The sequence below is a fragment of the Excalfactoria chinensis genome, chromosome 3, assembly GCF_039878825.1.
Source record: "Excalfactoria chinensis isolate bCotChi1 chromosome 3, bCotChi1.hap2, whole genome shotgun sequence".
Taxonomy (NCBI): Eukaryota; Metazoa; Chordata; class Aves; order Galliformes; family Phasianidae; genus Excalfactoria; species Excalfactoria chinensis.
This window is the reverse complement of record NC_092827.1, coordinates 16718627-16731621: the sequence shown is the minus strand read 5'-3', so window position 1 is coordinate 16731621 and position 12995 is coordinate 16718627. Positions and strand designations below refer to the sequence as shown.

Below are 12995 nucleotides of genomic sequence, written 5' to 3'. Positions count from 1 at the left end.
AATGCATAGCTAATGATGATGACTATGTTGAAAAATAGCTTCTGGTAGTTGAGACTTTCTCTATCAAACAGGGTTATTGTGCTTTATGAATCTGTTGTAGTCTCCATGGAAATAAATTGGAGGCATTACTTTCGGAGCTACCTACATATTAAGAGTGGATTGCAGTTTTATTAACCTATTGAACATGTAGATCTATCTTACTAGGTTCTATATTTATTTATTAAGCAATCTTGTTCCTGACAAATATCTTCAGAACTAATTGCTACAAAAGTCATTCTAAAGATCGAATCTAATCTTAAAATACTAAGAAAGCAAGTTCCTACCAACACTCATTTTTAATAAATAAGTATGACATGAGCGTCACCCTAGGGTCTGTCCACATTTGCTGCAGGGATTTCATCTCCAGTTCTAGACTCTGCTCAAAGAAGACAAGCAAAACTAAGCCTAATTCACTTTATTTGACTGAAATTAAAAAGAGCAGCTAGCCCTTTATGGTTTGCATCAGAGAATATGTCTGTACATAAACAGACATATAGAGAAAAAGTGGTAGAAGCATCTTAAATTCCAGTCTAATCTCTAATCTCTAGCTAGGTCGGTGCAAATGAACATTGTTCTTTACGTGGGGCCACACCACTTCAATTTTAATGTAGCCTTTGTGTACGTTGTTAGTTCCCTCAGCCTCTCTCCATTCCCCTGCCTTCTTAAACGGCAGCAAAGAGCAATTTTTGCTTGCATAACAGAATTTTGAGGGTATCACTTAGAAACCAGGAAGTATGGAGAGGATGAGAAGCGCTACCAGATCTGAATGTTAATTGGTATGCAAAAATGTGCAAAAGCAGACATTCTAAAAACACCTGTCTGCAGCATCCGGCAGCTACTTAATATTCTACTCAGTAAAAATGCAACAAGAGACCAAATCCTATTCCAAACCAAATCTAATACATTTAGCTTTAAAACAGTCAAGATCCTTCATATTCTCAGGGACACTCTACATGTTTTAACTACCAGGATAATACTTATTTTCTTTGCTTTTGCTACTGTAGATTTTCCTTCCCTATTCAAGGCTCCTAAAAAGCAATAGGTATCTAAAAGTCAGATATTTAGGCTAAACCACTAACACAGATAGCTGCTTATATTTCCATTGTAAAGAAGAGCTTTTGGAAGAGCCTAACACAAGATAGTTCTTCGTACTAAGCTTAGCTCATTTATGTCCTCAGATGACACATATCAGAAAGCCAGCTCCAAACTAAGCTAGACAAGCTTTCTAAAAGCTTTCTTTACTGTGATTGGAGAGAGACATGATAATACAGGGCAATTTAATTCCATCCTTAAAATAGAGGTCTAAAACTTCATACAATTAACATTATTTGAAGACTTGAGCAAGAGCTGAAAAGCACAGTTCTTTCTGGAAAAGATCACTTTAAGCCAATTCACAAAATGAAGCTAAAGGGATAGCACCACACTCCACACCAATTCAATACAAGAATCAAGCCATATTATCCTCATAAAGCTGCTGGTCAAGCTACACATTGTTCTGAAACAATAATGGCCCAAATCTGAAATTTTCTTTACCTAAGCCACTTTAAGGAAACTAACATGTCCTGTACTTTCTTTCAAGTTCATCTTTAAACTTGCATAAATGCTGATTGTGTTTAGTATACGACATACCTTTTTACTGCCTTCTGTGTAGCTAGTGACTTGCAGGGTCATGCTATTTTTCAACACAGTTACCACCACTCATTATGAGTTTTTGCCAGCAATGAGTAAGAGTCTGCATGTTTAACTTCTAAAAACCTATACCAGCAGAGGTGACTCGCTGTTGCCAGTGCTGAAGCGCACCACCCACTGCCTCTCTGTGCTCACATCCACTGTTTGGTCTCCATAAATGTTCAGTAAGCAAAGATGAATGTCAACGGGTGCCATTTTTCGACATGGAGGAATTCAATTCCACATCTTTGCTTCATATATGTTTCCATGACAGACGCCATTCTGTCAGAGAGGCCCTCTGCTGCCATCTGCCACACAGCAACAAAAAGTAATGGAATACTGGCAAGAAGGTTCAATCTCTGCTGCCATACCACCAATATCCACCTCTGACACTGTGGACCAACATAACAAAATACAAGGCATTACTTTTGGAGAAGCCCTTGAACTCACTCCTGTTTCTTAGAGTAAAATTATTTAGAAACTTGCCTATGTAGAAGAAAAGACGCATAATACAGTAAGAAGAAGAGACATTTCAGAATTCTAGCCTGGCAAGTAAGGACCATAAATGAGGCTCACACAGTGTACCTCCCATTCAGATGAAGGTGAAAGTAGCAGAAGGCCAATAAGGGAAGTCTCAGCAAATAGATGTTGTTCTGGCAGTACTGAACTTGAGAGAGACTGAATAATGGGAAAAGGAAGTCCAGAGAGACTCATTAAGACAGGTACCAAAGAGAAGAGACATCTGCAGCACAGATAACCCTAAGGACTTCGTGATCCTGCCTAGGGAACTACTATCGTAACCCAAGGGCACAGTTCTCTACAGGAGCACAGAGATGTCTAAGCCTTAACATAATGGGGTAGTTTTAATTGATATTCAGTTTGAGCTAACACTGCTAGGAAAACAAGAGCCAGACCCTTTTCTAAACATCAGAAGGGGATACATGTGTACATACAAAATGTGGTCACCGCTGAATACTTCATTTTTTGCCTTTAATTAGACAATTCATCTAAGATTTTTAATGCATTCTCTTTAGTTCCATAGAGAGTAAAACAGGAATGCACTTTAGTTATAAAAGCAACGTGTGACCTAATGTATACACTCAAACTGAAATACAAACGCACCTTATTACTATCTGCTTGCTGCTTGTGATTGTCATGTGGTAATTATCAGGACCCTTGTAACTTACTGCATTGCTCTGAAACTTTCTTGTGCTGCACGAAGTCAGCTTTTGAGGAAACAACACAGAGGCAATTTGCTTGCTTGTCAAACCAAGTATGTTCACAGAACCTCCCTGCTGTTTTAAAGGCTGATAGCGGTATCTGAGGTAACCTAGCTACAGCTTAAAGATAAACTTCTCTGTATTTCACTACAGTGCATCACATCTCTCTGACTGCAGTACAGATTCATCCCAGCCATGTTGCTGTCTGGATCTCCCAGTCTAGCTATGACAATGTCAACATTTTTCATTGATCTCTGTGAGGGCATTTCCTTCAGTTGGTACACTGTGGCTGCATTTCAAAGGTGAGCTCAAGGATAAATTATACACTCTAGCATTCATATACTGAAGATTTCTTGTTACACAGATGCAAAAGTGTGATATTGACTGAAATAATAAAAGACTAGTTGAGTTTAGAATAGACCGCAGAAGCAGACATTTTCCTCTGCAAAAGACCATTCCTCTCCCCTCTCTGGAGTGTGAGCTTGCATATGTGTGTGCGTATGTCCACCCACCTTTCCTTTTTCTCCAGCATTTTCTTCCATTCGGCAATTCAAACCCAGAAAGGTTTCTTCTTGTGTTTGTTTTTTTCAAACTAGTTACCATTCTTACCCTCCCCATTCATTCTTTAGTGACCTACATACTATATAAACTTCTCGTATTTATTGTTACATATGGATGAGCAGTGGTGCTTCACTAAATTCTTCTTGGTATTAAATTGCATTTCTGTTCCTAGCCATTCAGACTTACTTTCTTCACTGAACACCTTCTAAGAGCTACTCAGCTACAGACCTTCTGTGAGCTAGAAGTACTTAATTCATTACTAAATGTTGTTATGATTGTGAGAAGTGATGCTATCTGGTAAGAATTTTAATTAGGCAGCTTCAATAGGTTTCACTTTCAGTATGTTGCAGCACTGAGAAAAACACTTTTGTCCAAACACAACAAATATTGTTAGGGACAATATTTAAGACAAGTAAATAAACGTGCCACCAGAATTTACCTCCCGACACACATTTTACATAAGATTCTATTTAAAAGGAAGTAATCCCAATTCTCTCTTAGGTTAACACCCAGAGAACACTGATTCATTCTGTAGCCAGTAACACATGCCATACTTAAGTAAAGGGCTTAGATGCTTTGGAATATCAGAAGTAAGAAATTTATCTCACTCTCACTGAAGTATCAGTTTTTTGAGATGCTGCTGTTCTGAAATGTTTATAATTATAAATATATTATATAATATTATATGTTTATATATTATAAATATAAGGTATTTTATACACAGACACATACATATTAGAAACATAAAACATACAAAGAGGCAAATGCTCCGTTTTGGTACCTAAAGGGATATAGATGCCCATCTCCTTGTTAATTCTACTCACTGCTGTGTGGATAATGTTTTCTAACAAAGAATTAGGAACTTTTAAACCCAAGACTTCATTTGATTACCAAATTTCCAAACCTGCAAGACATCTGCAAATAAAACAAGCTAACACAGATAAAAAGAAAAATAGAAGTTATTTTATTTCTGTTCGGACTGCACATTCTGTTTTCAGCATAAATTTTGTCCTTCAGAGAATTGCTGTGAGTGGCGTGCATCAATGATTTAGTGAATCTGTTCTTTAACAGTGGACCTTTAATGTCAATGAAAGGTCAACAGTTAGAATTGTATTCAGCCATCTCTGAGCTGTGTGAGAAGTGTGGATAAACCTGACTTTCCTTCTTAAGAAATAAAGGAATTATTCATCAGCAAAAGCTCAGAAGACCCAAAATGCTGGACTCCTTTAGATTTTGCTCAGCTCTTCCATTCTGATTTTGTTCTATCCTTAGCAATTTCCTATCTTCCTATCCTGATTCTTCAGTCAAAATGGAATATATATATATATATGTATATATAAAAACCTTTTGGTTATCTTCATATATATATATATCTTTTATATATATATAAAAGAAGATAACCAAAAGGTTCATTTCATTTTCATTAGAATGTTGGGATTTATTAAAGTTGTTGACATGTGTACGTGTGCAAAACAGAGAATATCGCTGAATACATTGTTGGTATTTTCTAAGTAGGGCAAGTAGTGAAATGAGAACAGACACTGCTCTCATTTTCATTCTGGGCTATACCAGAAGTTAGAAGGGTTAAGCAACGGTTAAATCAGGGCACAACTTGACCTCAGGAATGTTAGAAAGCAGAAGCTGTAATCAACATTTCCTTACATACAGCCTCAAAACCACAGTCCAGTCACAAGGCTGCTCAGTGTCAATCCTTACGTGTTCACTTAAAATTTAAACACAACATAGAAACTGATCTGTGATGTACTTAGAATAGATGTTTGTCTGGAATATTTTCTTCCAGATTCAAGACCTTTCTTCTGCTTTTTGTACTGCATGACATAGACCAACACATAAGAAGCACTAAGTGGGTGGACCCCTAGCTCTCCTAGAAGAACAAATTTGATACTCGTGCTTTTAATAAGATGCATGAGAAAAAGAGTCAGGCTTTCTCCTGGAATTTACAAAAGGATCCATGTCATTTGCAGCTCTAAAAGGTTGAAAAAAGCAAAACTGAGGATTACAGACTTTATTTTTTACTCCTTTTCTGTCCCTACAGAGAGTTCACAGCAACCCTCTGACACCAACAGGTACGCTAAGATGGATTTCTCCCTCTAACTCTTGTATTGTGAATGCATCAAAAAAACAAAGTCAGTGCTCTTCCCATCACTCCTATCATGCCAGTTGTTACTGTGGGTCCCTATGAGATCAAGTGCAACTTTCAAACTACACACTTGGGAGAGAAGAGGAAAGTAGGATCAAGAAAGAGGGTAGATTGAGTAGCATTCTAACCTAAAGGTAATCTAGAGTAGAAAATGATGGGAAGTCCAAAAATTTGAGGGAAGAGAAGCAAGAAAAAAATGCCCAAATGCTACTTGCACAGAAGGGAGAATTCCACAGCGTAAAGCTGTAAATATCAATTCACAAAAAGCACAACTGTGGCACCAGAATCCAGTCTTTCTCCCTAGTCTGAATGGTTAAGCTCCTATCAAATATAAGAATAGGGGAACTTAGAGGAATGGTATTCTTGCTTATCTGATTAACTGTTCTTTACAAGTACTTTTGTATTTTCACATCTCAAACTCTACCTAATGCAATATTTAACCTACTTTTGGGCATGTCATCTCAGTTTCTGTTCTTATGTTCAAACCTTCCCTGATACAGTCTCATAAGTACTTCAACTCATTATCAGTCAGAACTGAGTGCAATGAAAATGCAAGTATACCTTCTGATAGGTACAGATCACAAACTCTTTCAAATTTGCAGGGAGCAAGAGGATACTGCTCTCCTTACAGTCTCTGTAAATGAAATACTTCCCTCTGATCTGGAAGGAAAGTGGGCCTGGAGAGTCACTTCTTCAGTTCATCCAAATGGAGCACTGAAAATGGCAGGCTGATGCAGTAGAGCACAAGATGAGAGCAGAGATACCTGGCAGTTTGCACAACTCGAGGTCATAATACAGCTTTATTTGGCTACCTTTGTCTGTAGTCTAAGAAATCTTATGTAAAAATATCTTTTCTCATCCTAAACCTCGTAAGATCACTGTGGTGGTATCCCATATAGACACAATACATGACAGTCATTCTATTTTCTTGTGAACTCAGGCACTTCAAGAGTCTTACAAAAGCAAAGAAAAACTCATAATCTATCCTGTGTTCCATATTTTGTCTGTCAAAAATAGGATACACATCCTTTTCTTTCCCCTGGCACAACATACTGAGATCATCGTTGTACAACAAAGAAATTTGTTACTAAAACTGCAGGTTCCATCCTTTTCAGAAAAGTATCTTCAGACTGAAACCATTTCATCTCATTCACTCGTGAACTCTGCTCACCACAAATTGCTCATAACTGAGCAAAACAATGCACTTCAAAGAACAGCATCCTGGTTTAGCACATTTTGTAGGGCGTGCTTTGGTTCTGACTGAAATTAAACTAACACTGTAAGTGGATTACTTTGGCAGTGCCGTGCCTCAGTAGACAGTTCAAAAGCCCCATTCACCTTACAAGGACTTCTCCATTATTGCAGCTAATATTTCATACCTCTCTCACATTTAAAAAAAAAAAAGAAAAAAAAAAAAAAAAGATATTGCTGGATATATAGTGAAAATCTGCCATTTTCCATTACTGCTTCTAAATCTTTATTATTTGAGCTCATTCCTCATTTGGACATGAACTCTACTACGTGTTTCTTACTATTAACACAGGTCAGCATATAAAACATATTTTGAATTACTGAATTTGAGAGCTTAAAATTAGTACAACTGTACTTTTTCGCATCTGTTAAGAAATACAAACTAAGAGAATGATGCATCTTCCCCAAGATTCTCCTAAGACAGGATACATTTCATTCTTCTTTGCATGATTTTATGAACAGTTCAGAGCAGTTAATACTGAACTATAATCATATATGAATCATATATAATCATATATGAATAATCATATGCTGATGTAAAAAAAGGCTATCTGACTTCTGTAACAGCTTCTGATCAACTGCTAGCTGCAGTGAACTCAGAAACATCATAAAAAGCAATTAATTGAATAAATTATTCACTGTTAAATTATTCTCCTGTAACAATGTTTAGTTTTGATCTTAAACTATATCCCATACCAGTTAAATGAAGTGACCAATAATTACAACTTATAGTGATAACTCACTTGGAATTACACTGGTCTGCTTTACTTTAATACTGTCAGGATCGCATTTCGGGAAAGAAAAAGAAAGACAAAGAATACATAATTTCTCCAGTTTTAATAGATTTTCCATTGTCACAAATCTACACAAAGTCCCCAAGTCCTAAATTTTACATTCAGCTCTCTGAGCTAACTGAAAGATATGTAAAACCATGAGTAGGCAGAAGCTCCCTATTGTCTGTGCCTCCGAGAAGGCACATTGTTTATTCCCCAAGTACATGAAGCAGTTGCTGTCATGAAATGTGGAGCAGCTCCAATGGTTGCATGACTTGTTTGAATAAGTAATATACAGGGCCTAATTCTTCCAATTTGAGAGATGTACGCTGCGTACATACACATATACTAACAAGCCTTCCATGCACCATTCTGTGTTTGTAAACAGCACATACTTAACTCCATTACCTGATCTTCTTGCTTGGTTCTGCAGTATTCTTAACTATTCTCAAAACTGTGTATCATTAAGAGCATGCAAATTGTGGCTGTGACCTAGTAGTTTAGGTAACCCAATAGCTACATGCATAAAATGTGTTATTTTTTAATGTTTTAAATGCTACATAGTCTGAAACATGAATTTTTAAGTTACCACTACACTGACATCAAAACCAAATATTTTTTCTGCATCTGCCTTAAAACAGGACTTTTACTCCATCCCTGTAGTGTTGCCACTTTAACAAATTTCCTGCAAGATTATCCTTAGCAGAATTCAAACTCTTTAATATCAGCTAGAGATGTGGGTATCTAGATATCCAGATATCTAGACCTGGAATTAATTAGAGATCTAGCTGTTTAGTATATCTAGTTAGCAACTGGAGATCTACATACCTCAAGAGAGGTAGAGATTTCAGAACTGTTTGAAGTATTCTCACTGTGAGATAAATAGCATACTTTAAGTAACTAAATACTCAAAAATACCAATTTATGACAGGGGACTTCACATTTTTTACTATCATTTTATAATTTAATCAATGTACTGTGCCATACAGGTATCAACTAAGCAATATCTCTGTGCAAAATTGTCATGATATTATGTAGTAAAAAAAACAAACAATACAACAACAAAAAACCACTTTGAATTCTTTTATCAAATATCTATACACTGAAGTAGGTGGTCTAGTTTGGGTTCTAAGACTTAGGGAACTATCTTTCCAGCTGCGTGACTTGCAGGGGCTCCTAATCTAGCAAGAGTTTTGGTCTGTCAGCACATATCAGCTTTCCAAACCAGGGCTGCAGTGACTTGAAGCGGAAGAAAAACAGGCAGCAAAGATTCCCACAAAATCTACATACTGTGTGGGTTTCTGAGACGCAAAACATTTATAGTGTTTTGAAGGAACCCTACATACATGTATAGACACACCTAATTTTAGAACACTGCTAGAGTGGAAAGGTGACTGCAAGCCCCCAAGACTCACAGCTATTCCCAAACACACAATGGCTACAGACTTTGGAAGACAACAACATATGTGTTTAGTATCAAATAGTGCAGAGTGCTGTAAGGATTTGGAGTAGGTTCTGAGCCCAAAACAAAGACATCAAAGGAAGGGTTGGCAGACACAAGGCAGAGGCAGGGAATGTATCAGGATGCTTTTGCGAGAAACTGTTCTGTTGTAGAGCCCTGTGTTACCCCAGGCTACCAGCAGAGCTTCTCAGCACCCTGCCAGTGCAATACTTCATGGAAGACAGCACACACAGCTTTTGCAGGATTTGCACTGTTTTCTCATTTACTCTTGTGATTCTTTTTTTCTCCTTGTTTGCTGGGATCCCAGGAGATGATATGACCAAGAGTATATATTTTAAGGAGCAAGATTTGGCAGCCAGAGGAGAGGGATAAAATCTGAGGCTTAGTATTACAATTGTTGCAATGTGTTAGCCCATATGTCGGTCCTTTCCTTAGCAGGACATCACACTGGATTCATAGCTTTAACTATATGAAATAAAATGTAATATATACACATTACGACAGCTGGACTTTATGTGGATGAGCCTCATCAGACATAAGCTGCATGCAAATTAATCCGTACGGCAGCCTCAACATAATCAAAATACAGATGAAATCTAGTTATCGACTAACAAATGACTCATTATGTGGTGTAATCATCTGAATTATCTGAACTTCCAAGAGATCGGCTAGACACTCCAAGTCTTTTGTCCCTCAACTACTTCTCTTTACATGTGCTTAAGCACTGATTTGGAATGAAGCTGGAGAATGAAGAGAAATTCAAGGCAAAGCCTCTGACTTCATGACTGCGTCCTGTTTCTCACATCAGGGAGCTATGGCATTCCTGAGACCTGGTGCAATACTTGCTTTATATTTAATTTGGAGAGGTAAAAAGTTCTGAACGCTGCACAGATTCTTAATCCTTATGCGCACCCACAGGCAACATTCTGTGTGGGTAGATAAAAGCAAATTGTCTTACGTAATTCCTTGCCTACGTGACGTTCTACCAGCAGTCTTTATAAGGACAAGTAATTTTTTTGCTCCTGTGTTCTTCCCCTGGATCCTAAATTCCCTTCTGCCTAATCTTTCCAGCTTGCATTAACTCAATACTCATTGGTTTTGAGCTGTGAATTTCTATCCACTCAAGACAACGTTTAGTTCACACAGTATATTTCACCTGCGCTTTTGGCAAGACACAATTCTAAGCCGGTGGCTGACAGAGCAGATCAGCATATTAACACGTGAACTCCGCCTGCACTATGGCATGATTTCTAGCCTCAGTCTACTTGGGGAGCCTGCTGTGCAGCTGAAAGGTGCTGCTCCTCTGAGATTACTCTGAAGGGAAGGGAGAAACTCTCCAGATTAAAAGCAATTTGGACAGAGGACTTATGACCATAGAATCACAGAATGGCCCGAATTGAAAATCCATCATCAATCCTCTTAAAACACAGACTGAGTTGCTCTCAGTTATCAAATGGTAATCTTCAAACTAGCAGCATTCCAGCACTAATTAACTTTACACCTCTATGCACTATGAGGAGTGCTTTACAGTAACATTTTGCACTTGTCTTATATTTTGTTTTTAGAGCTTATAATATTCTTTCCTGTACACCCTGCAGATCAAACATACTGCAGCGTGACTGAAACAAACTCTCTGAGTGCATTTTGAGACTTGTTTCTGCAGCTTTTATCATGAACCACATCTCCAAAACCAATAGCTGACATTCAGTTTAAATAGTAAGACAGATGTTATTTTCAAGCTAGTAGCCGTAATATGTTTGTCTTGTACCAGATCTAGCTCCTGTTCTTTCTGAAGGCCCTCGTACTCCAGGTCAGTTCCTGTGGTATCAGGCAGCTGAGCCAGGGGCACCCAAGCAAATACAGGACCTTGCAGGTCCAGAGAATCTTGTTCCCTTTATGACATTAACTGGAAAATTACTAATTATTTTCTTTTCCACTAATGGAAGTGAAAAGGAGTGTTACAGAAAATAAAGGCCTTGATAAGGGGAGGCACAAGGAACATGTTAGATGAAATAAATAAGGAAAGGCACAATTACTGCAACACATCAGCTCTTCTATTATTTTTCCCATTTTAATTGCTCTCTTCTTTTACTTAGCTCAATTTTACCATCCTGACTCAGCTTCCAGTTCAATTACTACCCAGTCTGCCTGATTTTCTGAGAGGAGCAGTACTTTTTCCACCAGTCTTTACTGCATTTCTTTTCTAGTTCAAAAGTCAGTACCCTGCTGATCTAAGTCATATTCAGAAGAGACTGATGACCAATTTACAAGAATATTTGGTTTTTATAAGCAATTATGTATAGTATATAAATGGACAAATGTGAGAAATTAATTACACCTACGCCACAGGTCTCCTTTCCTCATTGTTTTTACTATATTCATTATTCATGGATACTTCAGAACAGATTATCAGAGTTGTAAGCAGAACCCATAAAGCCAAGAAGTTGCTCCAGATTATTACTTTAGGGAACAATAAGTCTGGTAAGATAAGCATGAAATATCCAACAGAAATCTATGCATATGGGTCTGACAGCAACAGAAATCTGGGGTTCATCTTTTAGGGAAATCCTGTTTGAACCAATATTCTTAAGGACACTGAGTAAGGTTACTGTTTATAGTGGCAACAACCAAACACATCCCTGTGAATGTCTGTGTAGCACAGAGGCCTACTCCTACCAGTAACAGAAATCAGGTGAAACTACAGTAAAGCTGGTGTAACATGGTGGGTCAAAGGCTGTTGATTCCTTGGGTCAAAGGCTGTTCATTCAGGAACTGATTTTGATATGAAAATCGAGTAAACGCTGAGCAAGGAACTTTCACATACTAAAAGATACTGGAAGCAACTGTGTTTGTGAAACCCTTCAGACCTCAGAGTCTTCTCTTCTTCACTGCTAAACTACACCATTCTCTTTGCGCTAATTCCAAATCTTCTGGTAGAGACGCGAAACAGTTAGCCCTTATTTCACCCTGTAACACAGTCCCTAATCAGACTACTACTTCATTTGGAGGGTGAAAATCAAGCTGTGAAATTGCCATGATTACATATTTTTATTAAATTGGGATTATTATTTATGCATGTCCAAACATGGATGAGATTTAATCTGTCCCATAATTCCACCAACTGCATGTAAGTTTGCTTTTAGTGCCCACCAGTTTCTCATCTTCACACAGAAGAATACCATAGTATACACATAATCCCTGTGCAAGCAAAACCTTAAAAAGACAATTCCTTTAAAGGCAGGCAAACAGATTCAATCCATAGCCATCCTATGAGGTAAAAAATGATACCCGATTCATGAAAATATAGCAACCAGAATGAGGAGTAAAGTATGAAATAAAAAGCCGCAGAGCACTCTGAGTACAGAGAAAAGAAGGCTCCACTGACAAGCTAAAGTGATAAATAGGGAGGACTGGTGTCTGAATTAGAATGTGTGACTGGAGCTGAGGAAATATTTAGGCATAAAAAGGACAGTACCTGTGACTTATCCCCCTACACTGTCATTAGAAGAGGATGGGAAGGACAGCCCAGACAGACAAATTAAGCTAACTATCAGGAAAGAAGGTGGACAAAAGGTCAGATGGGTACAGAAAAGTAAGCAGAGACAGGCTGGAAAGAAGAGAAGCAGAGCTAGATTCGGGAAAGATCGTATGGATTAGCCAGTGAAGGTGACACAGGATGCAATGATATAGTCTTGTTTCCTGGAACACGACAATAGCATTGCCACAGCAGTCTGAAAATCTAGACTGACCAAGAATGCAGCTGAATAAATAATGAAGCTTTTAATCAGATAGAAGAGCAGAAACGATATACACAGGTCTCTTTGAAAGTAATGTCTCCTATTTATTTCCATGGAAACTAC

The 12995-nt window shown here is 37.8% G+C and overlaps 1 protein-coding gene across 29 annotated transcripts in view; it reads right to left on the bottom strand.

Annotated features, from left to right (window-relative positions):
- The window catches only part of MYT1L (myelin transcription factor 1 like), a 290751-nt gene that overhangs the window by 240149 nt on the left and 37607 nt on the right, over window positions 1-12995 (bottom strand). The window lies entirely within an intron of this gene.